Consider the following 21,761-nt stretch of genomic DNA (forward strand, 5'->3'; position numbering starts at 1 on the left):
ATCAGTATGGAGACTGAAGAAGGGGCAGCATGGCAGCAGCTTTTCTGTGTTGGTAATTAATCTTGCCACAGACATTTTGTGCCAGCCAGAGTTTTCCAAGCATGTCCTGAAAGAAACGGGAGTCTACACTGCAGTTCCTAAAGTGACAAACAGTCCCTAAAATGTCAGGCATGGATGTGTATAATGGTCTTTATTGCATGAGAAAATTTGATTTTTCTTCAAACCCTTGAAGAAAAGATTTTAAATCTTGTTGCTGTGGTCAATGATAAAGGTGTTTTCAGTTTTTTGGGGGGGTATAGAGTATCTGAAAAGCATTCTAATGTTATGTGATTAATAACCGTTTGTAAAGTTAACGAGTAGCATCTGTTCTTCTAGAAGAACAACTTAATAGAGCTTTCCACTCTAGAAGATGAAGGATGTTTGTGTGAGTGGCAATAGTAGTTGTTGTGAGATAAAACAACTATTAGTTTCTTAAAAGAGGATTCTGCTTCAGTGAAGCTAGCAAGGTTCACTAGGTAAGACTAGATTCTGTCATTCCCGTATCCTAATTTATCAACACATTGGTTTGACACTTTGGATTCTGTCTAGATGGGTACAAAATGAATAAGTAGAATTTGCTAGGGTGGATCAGCTTGGATATTTGACATGTATGATCACTTCAAACTTTACATATGGTTTCACCAACATTAACTGAGTGAAATAGTTGCCATTTCTGTTAAGGCAACATCATGAGCAGAGTTTATTTAAAAGCTTCTTGAGTTGCAATTTGAGGTTATACTTTGCTTTACACTAGTTCAGGCAGTCTGCTGACTCAGAAGCACAGTGATATTGATAACAACTCAGAGCCTGCTGCATGAGAGAGACCAGGACGAGGAAAGCAAACATATCCTGCCACTGAGTGGTGATGGAGATGTGCTGCAGCTTCATTACTATAATTAGTGCCTATGCTGAAACATGGGTATGTGATGGTTATTCCAGGTAGAAGAGATGGTTATGGCTGTTCCTGTCTGCCTCTTTTTTCCTTTCACGATAGCTTCTTTTGGCAGACAGTGCCAAGCTATTCTGGTTCCTTCCATCTTGCAATTCTTTTTCTCTCCTATCCATATCTAGATGCACTGATTTGATTCTCTTCACATGCCTTTGAACTTGCAGAAGAAGGAGCAGCCTTGGCTCATGATATTTCCCTTTCACATCACACTGTGGTCATGTTCTTTTTTGCATAACGTGTTGGCACTTGCTTACAATGCTTTGAAGCCAGTTGCTTCTCTTTATTCTTTTCCTGTCTCTTTCAGAAGAAAGCTCGTGTAGCTTTTCACAAAATACCTGGACGTAGCAAATGAGTAAGGTCATCTGAGGCTATATAGGTATGAACAGAATGTATTTGCAGTGTGACTGTTGCAGTCAAAGCACCTGAATACAGTATCAAGCCATTTCTTTAAAGCACTGTGCTGGTAGCAAAGTCTTTTCTTCTAAAATAGAGATCGGTCTGGAGCTGTGTCCCTGTCATTCTAGTATCAACTGTTGCAAGTATTTACTGTAATTATTTTTTCTACTCCAGTGATGTAAGATTCATCTTCAGTGTGAGTGTGACAACACAGTGCTCTTTTCTTTACATACTGTTCCTGCAGCAACAACACAAACTTTAAACCCTGTGTTTTGATAGAGAGACATAGAAGAATAAAAATATCTGGATGGAATTAAACTCATGGTATCACCTAGTTCATTCCACCATGGAACAGGAACAATGATCCTAACTAGTATTAGCCCACCTATTCTTGAAAGCCACCAACAGAGGGTATTTATAGCCTACATAAATACCATGTCCCAGCGCTCACTTAAAATTATAATTAAAAAGATTTTTTTTTATAGTAAACGTGAATCATTTTGCTGCAAATGAAGTTGCTTGGGTTTTGCTTTACAATTTGTGTAAATAGACCAAGTAAATGAATAACTGATGAATTCCTTATGCATCACTCGTGCTATCAGTCTTTTGAAAAGGTTTCTGATCTGTCTGTTTTGGTCCTTTATTAGAAAACAATCAGAAATTTATTTAGATATTTCTTTAAAGTATGATATCCGGTATTCCAGAGGAAATCTCCCCACTGAGTACACTGAACTTCCTGCTTTTCATTGGATACTGCTATTAATGTGTCCTATATAATAGTAAATCCTCCTTTTCCTTTTTTTTTTTTTTTTTTTTTTTTTTTGTCAAGAGCAAATTTTTTTTGTTTCTTTCAATTGGGAACTTATAATTCCCCAGACTGTTACTTTGCAGTAGTTACCAACCTATTTATTCATGAGACTCTGCTGCCTTATGCATAGTATGTTTCCCTTAGTTAAATTGCTTCTTATTGTTTTCATGCTGTTTCTCTAACTTACCATGAAAATCCTCTCCCAGAAACCATAACTTTCACGGCAACCCATGTTTTGCAAGCTACAATTCATTTGTAGCTTTGTTTCATTATATAGATAATTTTTGTAAACGCTGAATAGTGCCAAATCAGGAAAGCCTTAGAAACTCCACTTGACCTGTTTTCATTGCTCAGGAGTGAAATTTGAGTGATGCAAAGGTGTCCGTTGTGCCCTGAGTTCCACTGTAACCATGGAAGCTTTATGTTAATTACAGATTAATTTTTACTATGTAAGGACCCATTCTAACAAAATCTTCCACATCTCAGGCAACTTTTTAAAATCCTGCATTTTAGCTCAATGAGCCATTCTAATTTCTAGCTTAAATTTTATAGCTTCTCTCTGAAATAACCCTGTATTCAAAAATATGCCAAAATATGCATAATCATCTTAATCATATCTGTTAATGAGTTACAAAAACGTGTAACTTTCATATCTTGCTAGGTACATCTCACAGCGGAGCTACTTTTGTTCAGTGATGGTTCATGGAGCTACTCAGAGCTTTTAATAGAGTATGCTCACTTAACTTCAATACTAATATAAATGTAGTGCTTATTTTACAGAAAATCTAAATGAATGGTTCCATTCAAGTTGAAATCAAAGGGAAGAAAAGGGGGGAGGGAAGGGTACAAGAAATAATAATGCTGAAACAAAACATATAACAAACAGCTGATGAAAGGAGGACTTTTCCATTATTAGCACTAAAGAAAAAAAGAGCTAGGAAGCAAGCTTGAATATTTCTCTGCTTGATTGTAAGATGCTGAAAGTTGAAGGAATGCTGTCTGCCTCAGTGAAACAAAGCCAAAATTTACTGAAATTCATTTAAATTTAGTAGAAATTGCTGGCAATAAAACGTTGTCATGTGCAATATTAATTTGCAAGAACTATAGTTAATAACCTGGAAAGCTTGAGTAAAGTGATGTACCTGAATAGGAAAACTATGGGGATTTTAAAAGATATCATTTATACATTTGTTACAGCCTAATTTTAGCTGCAGTAGATCACAGAAATATAAATAAAACTTTGCATATACATTATATATGTGAAAATGGACATCTTCGGAGTGGACTTGAAATTAAACTTGTGAATAGAAAAATATGCGGGATTTTATTGTGCATTTCCTGGAAAGATGCTAATGCAATCCAGGAATTGAACAGAGTTGTGAAAGCAACTTTTTTTTTTTTTACAGATTTAATCTTTCCCCTTGGATACAAAAACATTGTAGAACTTCCACATTTTGCTATAGTTATTTAGAGAGGCTTTGAACCAAAACTCTGTAGTTGTTTTCATTTGAACTACATAGAAAGTAGTTTCCTGCAAAATTTTGCTTGAATAACTCAAGGCATTATTTCATGCATTTGAATCTAGTTGGAATTTTTGGACTGGATCAAAAAGGAAGAAATACTTGTGCTAATCAGTAAGATGCTTTTGTCTTAAATTCTGTATTTCATGATTCAGTCTATCATAGCCTTTGTTTAAATATTTATCACACATTATTATGTATTTTATAAAACAGTATTTTCACTGAGCACAACAGATACTTATTATTAAAAGCTTGTAAGTAAGAAAGAAAAAAAAAAAAGGTAATAACAGCCACCGGAGCTGCAGTTGGTGGGGCATGCAGGAAAGTTTTTCTCAGTTTAAGTTAAAATCTTTCAAGAACACTGAGGGGAAAATACTCCCAGCCTCTAAACTCTGAAAAAGAGTACTCACCCTAGATACAGGCTTTCAGGCCTTCATTCATAATCTGAGGTGGATAACAGCTCCTGGTGTTTTGGAGTTCATTTGTTTCAGGTTTTCCTTTTGTTTAAAGAAATTGATCATGCAGGAAACTGTGCTTGCAGTTTCTGTTTGTAGTTCAAGATATTTGCTTATTGAAGGTATATACGTTTTTTACTTTGGCAATTAACTCCTGGTTTTGTTGGGATTCATCTACAAAACAGACAGCTGGCTTTACTATTTAGTGCCTTTCTTTACATGAGTAAGGAACTCTTTGTACTAAAGTGTTGCCATAAACAGATGACAGCTCCTAAGTTGGTAAGAAACTCTTTGTTTAATGAGAGAAGATTTTTTTATTATTTTTTTTTTTTTTTAGATAAAGCCTTAATTCAAATGATTCTATCAAAAAAACATTAAACTTGAAGAGGCAAAACAGTGTATCAGCAACAGCTGTTCTCAGGAAGTCCTCTGTGTTAGGAACTATTATTGGAAATTGAAGGTCAAGCAAAACAACTGTGCTCATTTGCTATCACATGTGTGTCCTCCCCCTAAATAAGTCAAGGAGCTTTTCATGCCAGTTGTGCCACAGAAAGTAAATAAAGTTCCAATAATATTATATTTAATAATATTATTTGCGGTTAGAATTTCAGAGTTTGTCATGGGTAAGTATAATGAAATGTAATCTTTAAAAAAGTACAATGCCAAGTGTATTATGGTAACCTCATAAAGCACAGTGAACTTATTTTTAGCCTTTTGGCTGAGCGTTGCAGGAGAGGTAATAGAGGGTTACAGGGATCGGTCTGGAGGAAACAAAGAGGTGTTGGCCTGGCAGGCAGCGACCACAGTACAGCAGAAACCTTGGCCAGAGAGATGGAGGTGGGAAGGGAGATTGGACAAGAAAATTTTTCACCAATGAAGGCTGTAAAAGAAGTTTGTGATGACAGTGAAAATCTCCTTAACGTGAAGAGTAGATAGGAGACCCGATGTAAAGATTTGATTCACAGTAAATGCTCTATTGGCTAAATGTGGTTCTATTTGCTACGGTTCAGTTAGAGTTGTTTAGGGGAAGCTGTCAAGATTGCATGTTGTTTTGATAATTGGGATGTAGTATGTATAAATAAGTTACTTATGAACTAACTGCAGGAAAAAACAAACAAAAAAACCCAACCAACAAACAAAAAAAACCCCCAACCTTCTTGCAATAAACTTGCAGCCTGGTAAAGAACAATGTCATTTGTGTCAAAGATCTGAAGTGTGACAGGTCTTTGGACAAACATCAAGAAGAGAGGAGCTTGTCTGTGCAAGACTTGGACAACAGCTTCTGTGACAACCAGAAGTTAATTGCATTAACTGTAATTTCATTGCCAGTACAGAATAATATCCTTTCATGTAAAACTGAAATGCTCCTGTTTGAAACCCTACTAAGAGGGGCCTGAATGCACTTGTTCTGGTTTGTTCCAGAGTTCAGAGAGAATTTACACTTAGAGGAAGTTGTCAGTAAAAGGCAGAAAGGTGTAGGTCTTTGCTTTTGTTTTGCAATAGAGTGAAATAAATAAACCCTGATAAAAATATTGCTCACTATACAAAGCTTTCTGATTTATTTTGCAATGTAAGGAGTATATTTTCATACTATTTTCTAAAAGTTATGTTTTCAGTTTGAGATTCATAAACATGTTTCCACTGCAAACATGACCAGTGACTGACCTCTGCTGCACTATTTTATTTATAATTGTCAATGATACGTCTTTCTGTTTTTACAAAAATAAACAATTTCTTTTACCTGTTTGGAACTTTTCCTGTTTTTACACTTAAACTAGATACAAGAATGTTTTAATTTTATTTTTGGTCATGTGTTCTTGATTATATAGATATTGTAGGTTCTAAATAAGAATACCTGGATTTGATTCTCTTGCAACTAAAGTTAGTGTTAAAATTCAGCTTCTGTGGTTTTCCTTGGTCTGTCCTTCATTTTTTAATTTTCTGTTTCTGCCTGTTAAAAGGTGCTTTAAATTGAAAACTGGTAGTTGAGAACTGAGCTCCATTTAGTGCTCGTGTGCATTAATAGTTGAACAAAAGTCATCGTTTGGTATTATGAAAGACAAAGACACAGATCTCTGTATTGCAGTAGAATGCTGAAAACGAGCAGGTTATGGATAGCACACGTCCCTTGTGGATCTGTGTGCTGCCAGTGATTTCTACCATTTCTGTGGTGTGTTTTTATATTATGTGTAAAGCAATAGATTTTAGAAAAAAAAAAAAGACAATCTGAGTAGTTGATGTTACAGCAGTCTTCACTTGAAAAAATGAGCACATTGATTATAGGATTCAGGGCTGGATCTTTTTGAAAGATATAATGGATTGTGTACAGGGAAGAAGGGCTTTCTTCCTTGTGGCTCTGGGTAGTGTTTGCTTTGCTTCTGTCCTTTGTCTTGCTGGTACCCTGACCCATCTGCCTGTGTATTTTTTCATAGCACAATTAACATTTACTTTATGTACCACTGCTTTGAATTTTTGCCTTTTCTGGCAAATAGACATAGGAATACTGCACGTACTTTGGGACTCTCCACCCTTGACTGGAATGTAAATCTTCCTTGGAGGAAAGGGTATTGACTGATACAGAGGAAATTATGCAGAGGTGATTGCAGTACTGGTACCTTTTGTTCTGTGTCTGAATAACTCATGCAGCAAAACTCAAATGCATATGTTAAATAAATATGCACATAAATTAAAGGGAGTTTAAAATACTGAAGAATAAATGCCCTATTGTTTTTACTATGCAAAATAATTGTTTCCTCTTAGTGTTAATATATTCAGGTTGATAATAGGTGTAGCTAAAGCTTGTTTGCAAATTTATTCTAATCAGTGTTATTAAAATGAAGTGTTTCCAGTCTTTAATGTTTCTTAGGAATCGGAGTACCTTTTTATAAAGTGAAATCAATTTGGAGTAATAATCTTGGCTGTAACCTTAGTGACTATTTTCTTTGTGGGGATGTTTGACTTCAGCTTGCAGTGATCCATTTAGTAGCAATGGATCTGATGGCAAGGTAAACATGGTAAATAATCTGAATACTGAACCATATGGTTAAACATCATTTAGTTTGTAGTTTCTTTGCTTGTAAAATGAAAAGGAGATAAACTGTGGCTTTTAGGCAATTTTCTGGAGATATCTGCACTGGATAAAGAGAACATCCTTTCTACAAAGTCTATCAGGAGCTCTGGTGGCTTACAGTGACCCAACTAGCACCTATGCCTTCTCAGGATTTTTTTTGTAGTACTGGGGATGCAAACACAGCAAAATATACAGAAGCCCTTTAATATTTTAACTTTCTTGTGAGAACCTGAATAATAGGTATTGCCCATAGAATAAAGTAATATTTTTAGATTACATTTAATGCTGGGTTCAGGTAGGTTCTGGTTACTTTGGGGCCCACAAACACTAACACTGTTAGGTTTTCAGCCTTCACTCAAGATCTTAGTTGTGATATTCAAACCCTGACTTCTAAGAAGATTTAGGAATATGTCTGATCAGAAACTTGACATTGTTGACTCTGTAAGACTACCTGCATTTTTAAGGTGACTAATTGTATGCTTAAGGTTTGCCTTAAATCTTGACATTTAACTTAAGTATAGGGATTAAAATAGAGAATGGCTTTATCTGACTGATATGGGTACCTACAGATGATGGAATCATAGGATGGTTTGGGTTGGAAGGGACCTTAAAGATCACTGAGTTCCAGACACTCCTGCAGCAACACCTCCCACTACACTGGGTTGTTCAAGCCCCCATCCAGCCTGGTCTTGAACACCTCCAGGGATGGGGCATCCACAACTTCACTGGGCACCCTATTCCAGTACCTTGCTATCCTCACACTAAAGAATTTCTGCCTGATATCTAATTTAAATCTAGACTCTTTCTGTTTAAAGCCTTTGCTCTATTGCTACGCTCCCTGATAAAGAAACACTCCCCATATCTCCTGTAGGCCCCTTTTAGGTACTGGAAGGCTGGTATAAGGTCTTCCCAGAACCTTTTCTCCTGGCTGAATCACCTCAACTGTCTCAGTCTGTCTTCATAGGAGAGGTGCTCCAGCCCTCTGATCATCTTTGTGGCTCTGCACTGGCCTTGCTCCAACAGGTCCATGCCCTTGTGCTGAGGACTCCAGAGCTGGATGCAGCACTCCAGGTGGGGTCTAAGGAGAGTAGAGTAGATGGTCAGAATCACCCCTCTTGACCTGCTGGTCACGCTTATTTAGATGCAGCTCAGGATACAGTTAGCATTCTGGGCTGTGAGTGCACTTTGCCAGCTCATAGCCAGCTTTTCATTCACCAGTACTCACAAGTCCTTCTCAGCAGGGCTGCTCTCTGTCCCTTTGCTGCCCAGCCTGTGTTTGTGTTTGGGATTGCTGTGTCCCATGTGTAGGACCTTGCACTTGGCCTTGTTTAACTTCATGCGGCTGGCATGGGCCCACCTCTCAAGCCTCTCAATGTACTGTCAAGACAGTAAGAAGAGCACCATCAAATGATTTGGGTAAGCAATATAATAATACTATAAAATATTGCCAGCAGAAAACAAATTTCCTTGACTTTTAGAAACCCACTTGAATTTAATAGTAGAAATAAAAGTTATGAAAAAAAATCTTCTAACTTATGTACTGAATGCCTGGATTTGGATATTTTTTTTCCTTGTGCTATATTACTTGTTTTTTAAATATACATCACTGAATTCTGGCTTTAAGATTGTATTTTCAAAATTAATTACTAGTACTTGCTTAAAAAGGTAGGTGTTCACTTGATCTGTGCTTCAACTTCACTCTCATTATTAATTTTGCAGGTAATAAAAATCTCTTTAGGTAATACTTTGTATAATTTCCCATACAGGAAATCTGAATTTAAACTTTTGCACTTAAAAATGCAATGACAAGCTTGAATACTTATGCTTCAGTAGGTCTCCAAGGTGCAGAGAAACCTCAGCTTCTGTAAAGCAAACTTGCAACCTTTGGAATAAGGCCCATTTACATCTACAAACATGCCTGACTGAACTGGAACCTCTTAACAACAAACGGAAGTGAATGAACAAGACAGTTGCTTGGTGTATATGGCAATTAAGTCAAATTAATGGTGGGAATAACTCTAAACATTTCAATGCAATTTACCTCCTCCTTTTGTACTTAACTTTTAGAAAACTGGTCACAACTCAAATAGATATAACTTACTAGTACAAGATCAGGATGAAGTAAAATAAAAAATCCTGCAGGATTTTTCATGAAGCTATATTGCTTTGCTGAGTACATATTTTTTAAACTTGACTAATCAGCAGAAAAGATACATAATGTGTGCATTTATATGCATACATATGTACATGTATAATATTTATAAAGACACAGACAGAAACACTTGTATTCCTTTCTTCTGATCTGTTTATTGTCCCCTGTTTCATGAAAAAAATATAATCAGGTATGTTGAAAAAAATCAACAGAGGGCAAGAATTAATTCTGCTACCAACTGTGAATGTGATAGAATTCTGTGTTACAGTAGATGAAATGAAAGGAATAGTTTGGCCACAATGAGACAATATCTTCCACAGATATGCTTACAGACATGTTTGTGTTGTATGTTGAATAGACATAGACTGTTAGAAAATTTAATATGGACTTGGATATCTCAGCAGTAGTCACCACTCAAACACTGCTTTGTAACCCGTGGTGCAAGCTGTGATGGCCCAGAGTTTATATTCTGTCCATTATTTGCACTTAATACAATTTTCTAGTGCATAAAATTGAGTATAATGTTTTTTTGAATGTCTATACTTAACATAAAATGAAAGCAAAAGTGTTTTTTGGCTATTAGCTGGAGTGTTCATGAAATCAAGACAAAGGCTTTCTTTGTGTCCTCTCAGCTGTGGCAGTAGCAGTTAATTACTAACACTTTCCCTAGAGGTGCATTGGCAAAACCACTCATTATGCTGGTGCATCAGCACTGGAGTGTACTGAAATGGGCATATTATCTTACCTGCTAGTAAGAAAAAATTGAAAAAAAAGGAAATCGGTGCTAAACAAGTATGCCAAATATGGAAACATTAAATCTTGTAGGGAGATTAACAGCTGGCCTTCAGATTTCTAAGGGAATATCATTATAAAAAAGGCTTAAAAAAGTAATTTCAAAATTGACTATGATTTTAATGGGAGTATGAAAACTGATTCAAGAGCAGTGCTGGACACTGCTGAGGATGCATAAATATTAATGTTTGCAGTAAATAGGAAATGCTACCTTAGAATTCTTGAGATGTGGAAAAACCTCTTTCAAATATAAGCAATTTAAAGGTCAGTATCCTAAATAAGGAAGCTTACAAATATTTTAAAGGCACAAAAAATTACTTGGTTTCAGCTATCACAATCTTGTTAGGACTCCACCCCACCAGACATGTTTTAATTGGTTGTGCTGGGAAGGAAACTTGTGTGGAGCCCTTGTAGTTCTTCTCTTTAGTTCCTGATACCTGGAAAGTTTGACTATTGACCAGATTCACTACTTTGAAGTGTGTTCCACAAGGAAATGAATGTTGACTGTCACAAACATCTTGCAAGGAAACTGCTATTAATGGAGATTCCTATTGATATCTGCTAGCATCACCTCTTTTCTCTTTCTCTTGCTGCACAGCTGCATACTCCGCAGAGTCTTACTGAGGATGAGCAGTCCCCAGTGGCTTTTTAAAATAGTTTTTGATAATGCCGAGGATATTCCACCCAAAAAAGAAAATGGACACCAATTTCCTTTTACCAGTCTGAATAAGACTTCACATTGTTTCATGAAATTGGCCTAGGAAAAAGCTGATCCCAAGGATAAGAATGTGTATACGGAAACAAAATCATAGTGGATTGATAGATTATTTTTTCTGTGTGTGTTTTCTGAATAGCTAGAAAGCAGATGTGTTTTGCCGAAATGCAATGTCTTTAATGACTATATCTGAACAGCTCTTGGAGATGGAACTGATAGATTATAGATACAGCAAAGAACTCTTGTGTTAGTATCATATTATTTAAACAAGTTTTATGTGCAATTTTCCTCTACCCTTCCAGAAGAGCAGTTTGAGGAGTCAGTCTGCATTGATGTTATTAAATAAAGATGTAGTTGAGAATAAAAAATAAATATGTATGTTTCAGCTTGAATGAGTTCTTAATACTTAAAAGGTGTTGGCAGAGAAGGTACAAAGTTTTAACTTGTAACTATATTCATTTGCTAACAAATAATTTACTGTTGAAATATCGTGTTATAAAATATGATATGTTAAAGTGAACTAATATGGCTACTTCTTGTAATATTCTGGAATTTGTAAAAGGAGTAAACTCATCTGAAAACCAAATACCAGCATTTTGTTACTTAATGTTTAATAGTTAATTATTAATGTTATTTACAGTTCAAAAGGGTATTCCAGGTAAATCTGAACTTAAAAAGTTAAAATGCAGTATTAACAACACATGATTCCCTTGAAGTACTGTTCTATGGAGGCAAAGTCAACTAAAGTGTGACAAAATTTTAGTGTGTTCTTGTTTTGCATTAAATTGATCCCCTGCAGTGTAATTATAATCCAGACAGGATGAAAGCATCATTACCCTTAGTAGTGTAACTTGTGTGTTGTGTCTCCTTATTTAACAGATCTCAGTGACGTTTATTTTAAAAAGTGGTGAATTTGGAGTCATAATGGGTTAAGGACAAATAAAGTGGAGAAAAATATGGCCAAACAACTGTCATGCAAAGCAATAAGATTGTTTAATGCTTGTATAATTTTTTTATTGAATAAATAAGAAAAGTCTAATCCAAACAAATGAGAATATAAAAAGTCTTTTTTGCCTAAAATAACTGTTAGGTCTGAGGCAGGGTCCATATCAGTTATTCAAATGGGTTACTGCAGGCTATAATAAGGTTCTCCAGACATATGTTAGAGTAGCCACCAGTTTACTCAAATATTGTCAGTGATTTTAAATTTAGTATATGGTTTTATATTAGGGACATAACACTCCAATTACCATGTCATTATATCAAAACTTTTTTTTGTTATATATAATTACTATTAATTAATCTATTTGAGAATTTAATTTCTTGGTTATGAAAAATCAACAAAATATATAATTAGTGCAGCTGGAGACATTCTTATCATAGTACAGTCAAATAATGGCAAATGAGTAGAAGCATTGAAGGATATTTAAAATAGAGAAGCTTTATAATCAGCTTGAGACATGTGCAAGCAGGCTGAGTGGATTTTGTGTACTGTACATTAAGGTCATCTCCTCCTTATATAAAGAATTGATCGTTATGCATTGAAAAACAAAGATAGTGGGCTTGCGTTTCATTGTACTGTGCTTGAGGCACCTGTGTTTTCTAACAGTGGATATACTTGTGTCCTGTCTTGTGAGAGCAGAAACTTCTCCATTGTGGTATGACTAAAGCATATGCTCTTGTTCCTCCTGTCTGGCTGCTCACTGCAGTTTACTAAGACAGAAGAACGCTTACTGTCACTTCAGGTCCTCATGGTGAGCTCAGAATTGCAGCCTTCTGATGTTGAGGTGTGTGGGTATAACTCCACACTACTTGTTTCTCTGCATTTGAAGTGCATTTCTTGTTGAATTGTCATTCCCTGTATAAGGCTTCCTAGTCTAGTTCTGGGAACTAGACTGCCTCAGAATCTGCCAGGAATGACTCCTCTGTAGATAGGAGGATATGTTAGCAATTACAAGGAATAGTCATCACTAGTGAGTGATGAGCAGAGGTAGTACCTCATGCATTTTCACCATAGCAGGAGAGATCAGAAATGCTTATAGCGACACTGTCAAAACAGGGTTACACATGGAGTAGTCAAGGTTATGGAAGTTTGTGTGGGCTTCGTATATCGTATGCACTGATAACCTTCCTTTTTTCAACTTTTGACCTTGAAAATACTTACTGCTGTTCAGGGTACCAAGAAAGAGACTGTTACTATGGAACAGATTCCAAGGATGCCTGCATGCTGACACACAAATTTGTCAGTTGCATGTTATTGTGCAGAGTTCATTGCCTTTGTCCAGTGATTTCACTAAGGAATCCCTTGCATTTGACTGCTGGAACTAGTGAAGTATTATTCTTCAATAAGACCCCCTGGAAAGCTGCTCTCAGGGATAAGGGAGCAGAACAGAGCTGGTAGATGTTTAAGGAAGCTTTCCATAGAGGGCAAGAGGTAACCTGGGAAAGAATATAGGGCTGCTGCCTGGCTTTGTAGGAATGGAGTCAGGAAGGCTAAGGAGTGGCTGGAACTGAACTTGGCAAGAGACTCAATAATAGTAAGAGTTTCTATAGGTAACTCAGCCAGAAAAGGAAGGTCAAAGAAAGCGTATCCCCCTAATGAGCAAGTTTGGCAAATGTTAACGAGGTGGGGAGAAGGCTGAGGTACTCAACTTTGTCTCTGCCTTTACTGGCAACCTCTCTTATCCCACCCCTCAAGTGGATGGACTGCAAGGCAGGGACTGGAGGAGCAAAGTCCCTCCCACTGTAAGAGAAGATCAGGTTTGTGACCACCTGAGGAACCTGAACACACAGAAGTCTATGGGACCTCGCAAGATGCATGTCAGAGTCCTGGAGGAATTGGCTGATGTAGTTGCTAAGCCACTCTCCAAGACATTTGAAAAGTCATGGCAGACAGTTAAAGTCCCTGGTGACTGGAAAAACGGAAACATTATACCTGTTTTTAGAAAAGGTGGAAAAGAGGACCCTGGGAACTACTGACCTGTCAGCCTCACCTCTGTGCCTGGGAAGATCATGGAATGGATCTTCCTAGAAACTATGCAAATGTACATGGAGGATAGGGAGGGGGATTTGAAACAGCCAGCATGGCTTCACCAAGGGCAAGTCCTACCTGACCAACCTGGTGACCTTCTGTGATGAGGTTACTGCATCAGTTTACAAGGGAAGAGCTATTGGTGTTGTCTATCTGGACTTCTGTAAGGTCTTTGACATGGTCCCCCACAACATCCTTCTCTCTAAATTGGAGAGAGATGGATTTGATGAGTAGACTGTTCAGGGGATGAGGAATTCGTTGGTTGATCACATCTAGAGGGTGGCAGTCAACAGGATGCCATCTAGAGGGACCTGGACAAGCTTGAGAAGCAGGCCCATGTTAACCTTTTGAGGTTCAACAAGGCCAAGTGCAGGGTCTTGCACCTGAGTCAGGGCAACCCCTGGTGTGAATTCAGGCTGGGGGATGAAGGATTTCTTATCTATGGGAATCTCTGAGATTACTGGCAATGGCTCTAAAATAGTTCTAAAAAGCACTGAATGCAAGAGAAAAAATTCATACAAGCACCATGTTGTAGACCAAATTCAGAGGCATGGATTTTTTTTTGTGTCCCTTGGGGCTTTAACCTAGTAAGACTTCTCTAACAAAAACAATTTGAATAACTTTTCTTTTGATCTGTAAACTGGTGCTGTAACTTGGCAGAAACAAAGTAAAAATACTTATACCAGGGTGTTTATGGTTTAGCTTGTAGACTACAATGTGTGTTTAGAGTAAATCTTTGGTTTAGGAACAGATATTTTAAGTATGTGGCTATTTCAAGAGGCGAGGGGGACAGCAGAAAATTCTCCTGGAGCCTCCTGTCACAGATGTGTCAATCCACATTGTATCTAATGGCTCTAGTGGAGCAATACTGCAATAATGGCTGTACAATAAATAGTTTTAGGAAGCTGCTCTGAAACATTACTTGATTGTATATGAAATTTGGATTGCTAGTGCTTTTATTAAAAGCAATTGCATTTTTTAAGTTGTAGCATTTTTTGTAGTTGCTGTTGATACTGGATGACATGATGTGACCTTTCCTCCTTATAAGCAGGTTTCAGTTCTTCATTTTGTTTTGTTCCCCTGTTCCATATTAAATGGTTAAACTTGCATAATAAGAAAACTTATGCCTTTTCTGGATAGCCCTCTTCATTAATGTGAATTGAGTGGTGCTGTCAAAGAAGAGGAGGCTCAGTTTTGGAGTTTTGGTTTGCTGTGTTTTTATGACATTTTTTTTCTTTAAATTGGATGTCCTTGGGATGTATTAAGTCAAAATACAAATATGTTTTATCCCAAAATAAAACTTTATGCTCTTGAAACTAATAGCAAGATTCCTACTGATGGCTACAATCTTTTCAAAGGAAATGAGAGAGGAACAAGAAACTGTATTAGCAGATCATAGGATAATTGAGAGAGACAAATTTATTATCTATTCAGCAGGGTATTTCACAAAGAAAGAAGTACAACTGTACAAAGAATTGGTGAGAATTTGTCTTGGGATACTGTGCCAGTCTCTAGTTGTTCAAGATCAAGCAATGTGAATTCAAAGAAGATTGAGTGTAAAGTGCTATTCCTTTGAGGTTAAGAGGGAATACGCAACAGGGAGGATGGGGGAATGGGACATGTCAGAGGGAGGGAGACTTAGGGTGTCGATACATCACTGAAGTGTGAATTGTGTTGTGCCTCTTAATGAAAATTAAAAGTGGGAACCTCCTGTAAAAAATACTTTTACATGAGACCCACACAGTGGGCATGCAATTTGAATATTATAACTCTGGAAATGGATTTCCTAGATGTAAAAACTAGGGCCAGAAGTCATTATTATTATTCACATGAAATTTTCTGCTTGTGAACCTGTGAAGTGACTTCAGCTTTTGCAGATGTTTTTATACTGTTATATATTTGCATAATGTTTTGAATAAGCAGCCTTTAACCTATTCATTTGATCATGAGCTGTTTGATTTGCTCAGTTGCTATTCATTATTTTACAGTATGTAATTGGTTACTTAAGTAACATGCTATGGCTATTTACTTGATGGAAGACTTAGAGATAGTGGTTGAATAGCATTGAGCATAGTCAATGATGAAAATTAATATATTCAGTGAATACTTGAGTATAGTCAATAACCAGTATTCGTATGTATAGATATGTAATTTGGGAAATATTTCTGTCTTAAATAAAGAATATTTTTTTCTTATCTCTAACAAAGTAGAATATTCTTTTGAGCTTTTTTTAATGCACAAGTGTTGTCCCTCTGGGTTAATCAAAACAAGTTCTGAAGCTCTTGAACAATTTCAAAGAGGTCTCAAATTGTTAAATTTCTGGAAATTCTGTGAAGGTCCATAGCCTGCAAGTGGAAGGATGCCATAACTAAATACTGCCACTAAAGGAACTACGGTTTCAATTGTGTTCCTCAGCTGCTCTGAGACACAGCAACTGGCTCTCCTAAAGGTTCTTCTATAGAAATGTGCAGCTCTGAATAGACCTTGATCCATGAGACTGCTCAGCCTTTCAGATAGGTAGGAAATTTTGGAGGGACCAAGAAAAGAAAGATGTTATGAAGAGAGGTGGTATGGCTGCAGGGGATCAGATGTAAATAGCCATCAAAAGTTGGGACATTCATTTTCCATAAGGGATGGGGAGAGCTCATTTGTTCTGCTGAGATATGATTTTGGAAATCCTACATGCCAGGTAGCACAAAAAAACATGTACTGAGGATTTAATCCATGCCCAAAGGATTGTATATTTTTAATATAGGAAAAAAATCATGGCATTATAGATACATTGAATATGTGAAGGAAGTAGTTAGAAAGTTACAATTAATGCAGTAAGAGATTTAAATGCACAGCCTGACTGATGTGAACACAGTAGAATTGTAAACAAGGTCAGGTTACAAAACAATGCAAATGTATTAATTCCCAGAGGAAACGAAGAAAAATTGCGGCTCTCCCATATCTATTATTTCAAGGAAATTATTTCTGTGTAGAATTGAATCAGGCTAATAGAGCTGTGTTTCTTAACAGGAGGTTATGAATCGGAGTACAGTAAATGTGTCTGTAGAGAAGAATTGTATTTAAATATAGCATTATCCAGATAACTGTGTAGGTATGTAAAGATATCAGCATTCTAATTGTCCAGTTTTAGGATGCCTACTGATAGTCTCCTATTATACCTATTTTGCTTTGTATTATTGTCTTTTATAGATTCTCGTCCATTCTCAGTGACTTTTTGGGGTTTTGTTAGCATTTCCCAAAACCAATGACATCTGTCCAAGAAATGCCTCTGCTAAAGTCAGCAGAGCTGATTTCCTGGAGGAATTTGGGAAGAACAAGAACAGTTTGTGTGGATCGGGTGTTTTCTGGTTTTGTAACAACTTTCATATACAACATGATTTAGTTTTAATGTAATGTCTAGGCAGCCCAAGGTCTGTAGGAGGCATTGTGCAAAGGTATGTACAGACCAGAAGGAGTGGAAATAATACAGAAAAGTAAAATAAATACCCCAGAAGCAGACACTAAGATAAGAATAGAATAGAATTCAGATATCCCTATTTCCTGCACAAAGCTATGTTAAAGGTATCTGAATGTGATGTCCTGTGTAATGACTGTTTAAAAATATTTCAGGGTGGGTTTTTTTTGGTCTTAAAGATTATTAATCGTATGGGATTTTTTTCCTATAGATACATTTAAATTTGTGTTCCTCTAGACATAGTTTTTTCATGGGCTTCCTAGTAAACAGTTTCAAATAAGATGGCTCTTTTGATAGAGACTATATAGTTTCTAAATTCCATGTATTTTAACTGTAATTATACCTGCAAATTATTTACCTGGTTATAAGAGGAATAAAATAAAACTGTTGTGGTACTGTGAGTCTTTAAGTGCAGTCCTGATCAGTTTTGTTAAGAGCATTTTGCGGAGCTAATTTCTTTCTAAACTCTTTGGTGTTTTCTGACTATGAAATAGGGCAGTGTTTGTTTTTCATGGAGAATTCCAGGTTGATCTATCGTGCTAGGGCCTGTGCTGCACTAGCTATTAGTTTGTGTAAAACCATCATGGTTCAAGATCTGCCTGTCAGAAGATACTGTAAAAGAGTATATAAAGAACTGCCTCTATGTATCTAAAAAAAAAAGGGGGAGAGGGAAGGTTTGGGAAGGGTGAGAAAAGCTTCTGCTTTTATTCTTGGTGTTGAAATCAGTGGTGAATGCTTTTTATCAGTAAGCCTGAAGTATTATGAGATTGTATATTAAGCATCCTGAGTTTGGGGCAAATCTCCAGCTGTATGTAAATAAACTGTAATAGAATTACAGCATATGTATCATCTGTGAAAATAATGCTGAATGCAAGATAGGAATCAACCAATTGGAGTACATTTCCCATTTTTGGGGGGAAGCAAAGGTTTCTTTGCCAATTAAAAAGAGGGTGGAAGCTTATTACAGTTGGTTATTGGGGCATATATGCAGTAGCAGTTGAGGTATTTCATGACAATACTGACCACGGTTGCTCATCTTGACTTGTGCTGGTTGACACATTTCACATTTAGAGTGGTCTGTCAAACTGACACCATCGGAAACTGAAATGCTTGACTTTGTATGTATATGAGAAGTTGATTTGTATCAAAGATACCGATCTAAGCTTTTTCTATCATGAAACTGTTTAGTCGTATCATCTTGGCACATCTACTGAAGTCAACAAATTCAGGAACTTCAGTACTGTATTCTGGGGTTTCCTATGTTATGGTCAATACTGTCAGCTCAGTCTCCTCAGAGTTGTTTCGCAGGGGAAAAAATATCGTAGCAGGTCCTGTTAAAAACCAGCAGACACACAGGTCTCTGAATTAGTTTTGTTATCAAATCCCCTTTTCGATGCAGTTTGTGACCAACTAATGTTGTGAATTTTGGAATATTCTTAGTTAACTAAGCAAGAAAACAAGTTTCACTGCATAAGCCAAGGTCAATATATTTTAACTCTTATGCCCTAGGCAGCAATGATAATTTTTTAAATGATTGTTATGGAAGGTATCGATGCTCTGAATTTAAGTTACAATTCAAGAACTTTGTTACTGATGCAGACATGCATAAATCTGTCAACTGAGAGATATGATGTGGTGTTGTTCATGGAGCTAATGGCAAGCAAGCATTGGTTCTTGTGCCAGAAACCTTAATCTTGGAGAAGTGCTTGTGTGTTATGCTAAATTTCTAGTCATTACTTTGACTCATTCTTGGGCTTCTCTGAGTCTGCTTTTAATTTGCAGGGGGTAAGAGCTTTACAATGAGATGTGGAAATGTGATTTGGTAAAATAAGGAATCATTTGTTGAATATCATTCTCAGTAGCCCATCATTGATCTCTATATCTTTTAGATATGGTGCAGGTGCAACCAGTAACATTTATTTCTAATCTTTACTTTATTCTTAACTTACTTAAAGCAAAATAAAAGAAACTGAGGGGTAGAAGGAAATTTGCCCAGTGATTACATGAAACAAATCAACTCTCAGAATAGATCCAAGGTGTCTGTTTGCTGCAGGGTGTTGAACAACAAACCTTGCTTTGTTTGTATATGAATCAGAAAAATATACATTAGAAGCAAACTGTTTAGCACATGTCCAGAAGCTCATAAAGGTTTTCAACGTGATCTGATCCAAAAGAAAATAAAGTGCTTCTGTGTTTCTGATTTACTATATATCTAAGAAAATTTTTCTGTTGCATGTGTTAAAAATTTGTTAAACATTTTAAAACACATAAATCGTTGTGCAAGTATGGGATGTCTGCTACAGAGACAGTTGATAGTGGACTGATAGATCTTGTTATTATTCATTATGTGATGGGAATTTTTGTGCCACTGAAGACTACATTTTTCTGCACTTAAGCTATTAATCAGCTAGTTTTTCTGTTGTTATTATATATTTTTTTAAATATTTTGTTGGATACTATAACCATATTAAACATACCCAAATATGTTTCAGAATCATGGCAAAAAATATTCTGAATTAAACTTGGACTTTCAGTTCTTGTCATTCATCCATTCCTATTTGACTTTCTAACGAAGTTAAAATTGTTGAAACTACCTTTCCTTACAGTGTAGCTGATGTATAGAAAACTTCATAAACTCTGAGTGATCAGTGATCAGGAAAGTAACTGCAACTCACTAGTGATATACCTGAATGTTTTCTCTCTAGTTTATCAATCTTTCAATCTCCTTTTTCCTCTGTTTCCTTTTTTCCACCCGCTGAGAAAATATATGAGAAACAGAAATGTGTTCTCAAACTAAGCAGATTTGTTTGTCACCCACAAAATCCACAACTACTTGAATTTGATCTGTTTTCTGTGATATAAGCTTGGCATAAGTGTGTTAATACACTGTTGCAGACATCCAGCGAGAAACCTCCAGTGAGAAAATGAAAAGGACATACACACAGTTTTCATCCATTTAGAAGTGCTAGTTTTTTAAGAAGTTCTGAGGCTTGACAAGAAAAAAAAATAAATCAAAATAAGCCATAAATAGCAAGTGAGTTTTACACAAAGTGTACTAAGAATTGAAGTCCACCAGTTGCAGAATGATATATATAACGAGGACCTATGGGTATATCTGACTTGAAAATAACTGTAAATTTGCTGTATTTTTCAGCACTCAGAAAGTCATGTAATTACTTATTGGTAATGATAGTGAGTATTGCATTTAGCTAATGCTTTAATGTTAGGAAAGTAAATATTCACACGAATCTCTAGTTTTAAAAGAAAACAATTTCATTGCTTTATTTTTCAAGCATTTGTGGTTTTGTCCATTAACTAAACAGTAGACTCTGCCCATGCTTTGATTTTTCCAGATATTGGCACATTCACATAATAGCTTAGTCATTGAAGTGCTCCGAAATATCGTTTCTGGTTCATAAGACCTCAAGCAAGGTATGTTTTGAGTGCAATGCAATTTCCTCACATGTCTGTAAATGCACACTTCAACATTTTAAGTAGGCAGTGTTTTCAAAGGGAGATTGAAGCCTTTCAGGAAAGTTTAAAATCAGAGGTATAGATTCACATTTTAGCAGAGTTCTAATACGTTATATTTTGGAATCATTGTTTATCATTGTGTTGTGGTGTTCATGAAGTATTGTGAATTTTAACAACGTTTTTAATGTGAATTCAGTGGGTTTTGCAAGGATTGCTTTTCTTCAGTACATGTAGGGATCTATATTGTTGATGGTTTGATTAAAAAAAAATAAAGTGAGGGGAAAGAGCAGTTGGACTACCTTGAGTGCTTTTTCCATTTCCTACTATGTTGTATCTACAGTGTTGTATACTTTTTTTATATTTAGTTAATAATATGAATGATGTGAAAGCAGCTTTTAGTTCTCTTCTGTCTTCTACGTTTGCTCCCTAACATGAAGTGCCAAAGGAGAAGATAAGGGCATGAGGTGAAAAGGCCAAGATTGTACTGGGTTGGCTCAGATGGGGCATGGCTATTGCCTGGAGTGTAGAGTAAATATTACATTAATGAAAAGGATCATCTTGGCAGTCACGGGGAAGGGAGGAACTCTTCACAGGAGTATTACATGGCTTGGGAGCGAATGAATTAATTTGTGGTGCTACCGCTCTCACCTAACCTAAATAACTCTATCCTCCAAAACAAAAGGATTTCATATTCAATGTTTTTCTTTTTCTATAAGAATGCAAATTTAAAAATTCCTTTAAGACTTAAAATTCATTAACTACCAAGTGACAGAACCAAATTCTAGTGTTGTGCAGTACTAGTGTTGACTTTGAAAAATCCTTGTTTCCATAATAAAAAAAGAGAAATTCCTATAGATATTTTTGTCTGTTCTAATGTCAGCTTTTTAAAAATCA

This window comes from Calidris pugnax, unplaced genomic scaffold (assembly GCF_001431845.1).
Source record: "Calidris pugnax isolate Ruff unplaced genomic scaffold, ASM143184v1 scaffold63, whole genome shotgun sequence".
NCBI lineage: Eukaryota > Metazoa > Chordata > Aves > Charadriiformes > Scolopacidae > Calidris > Calidris pugnax.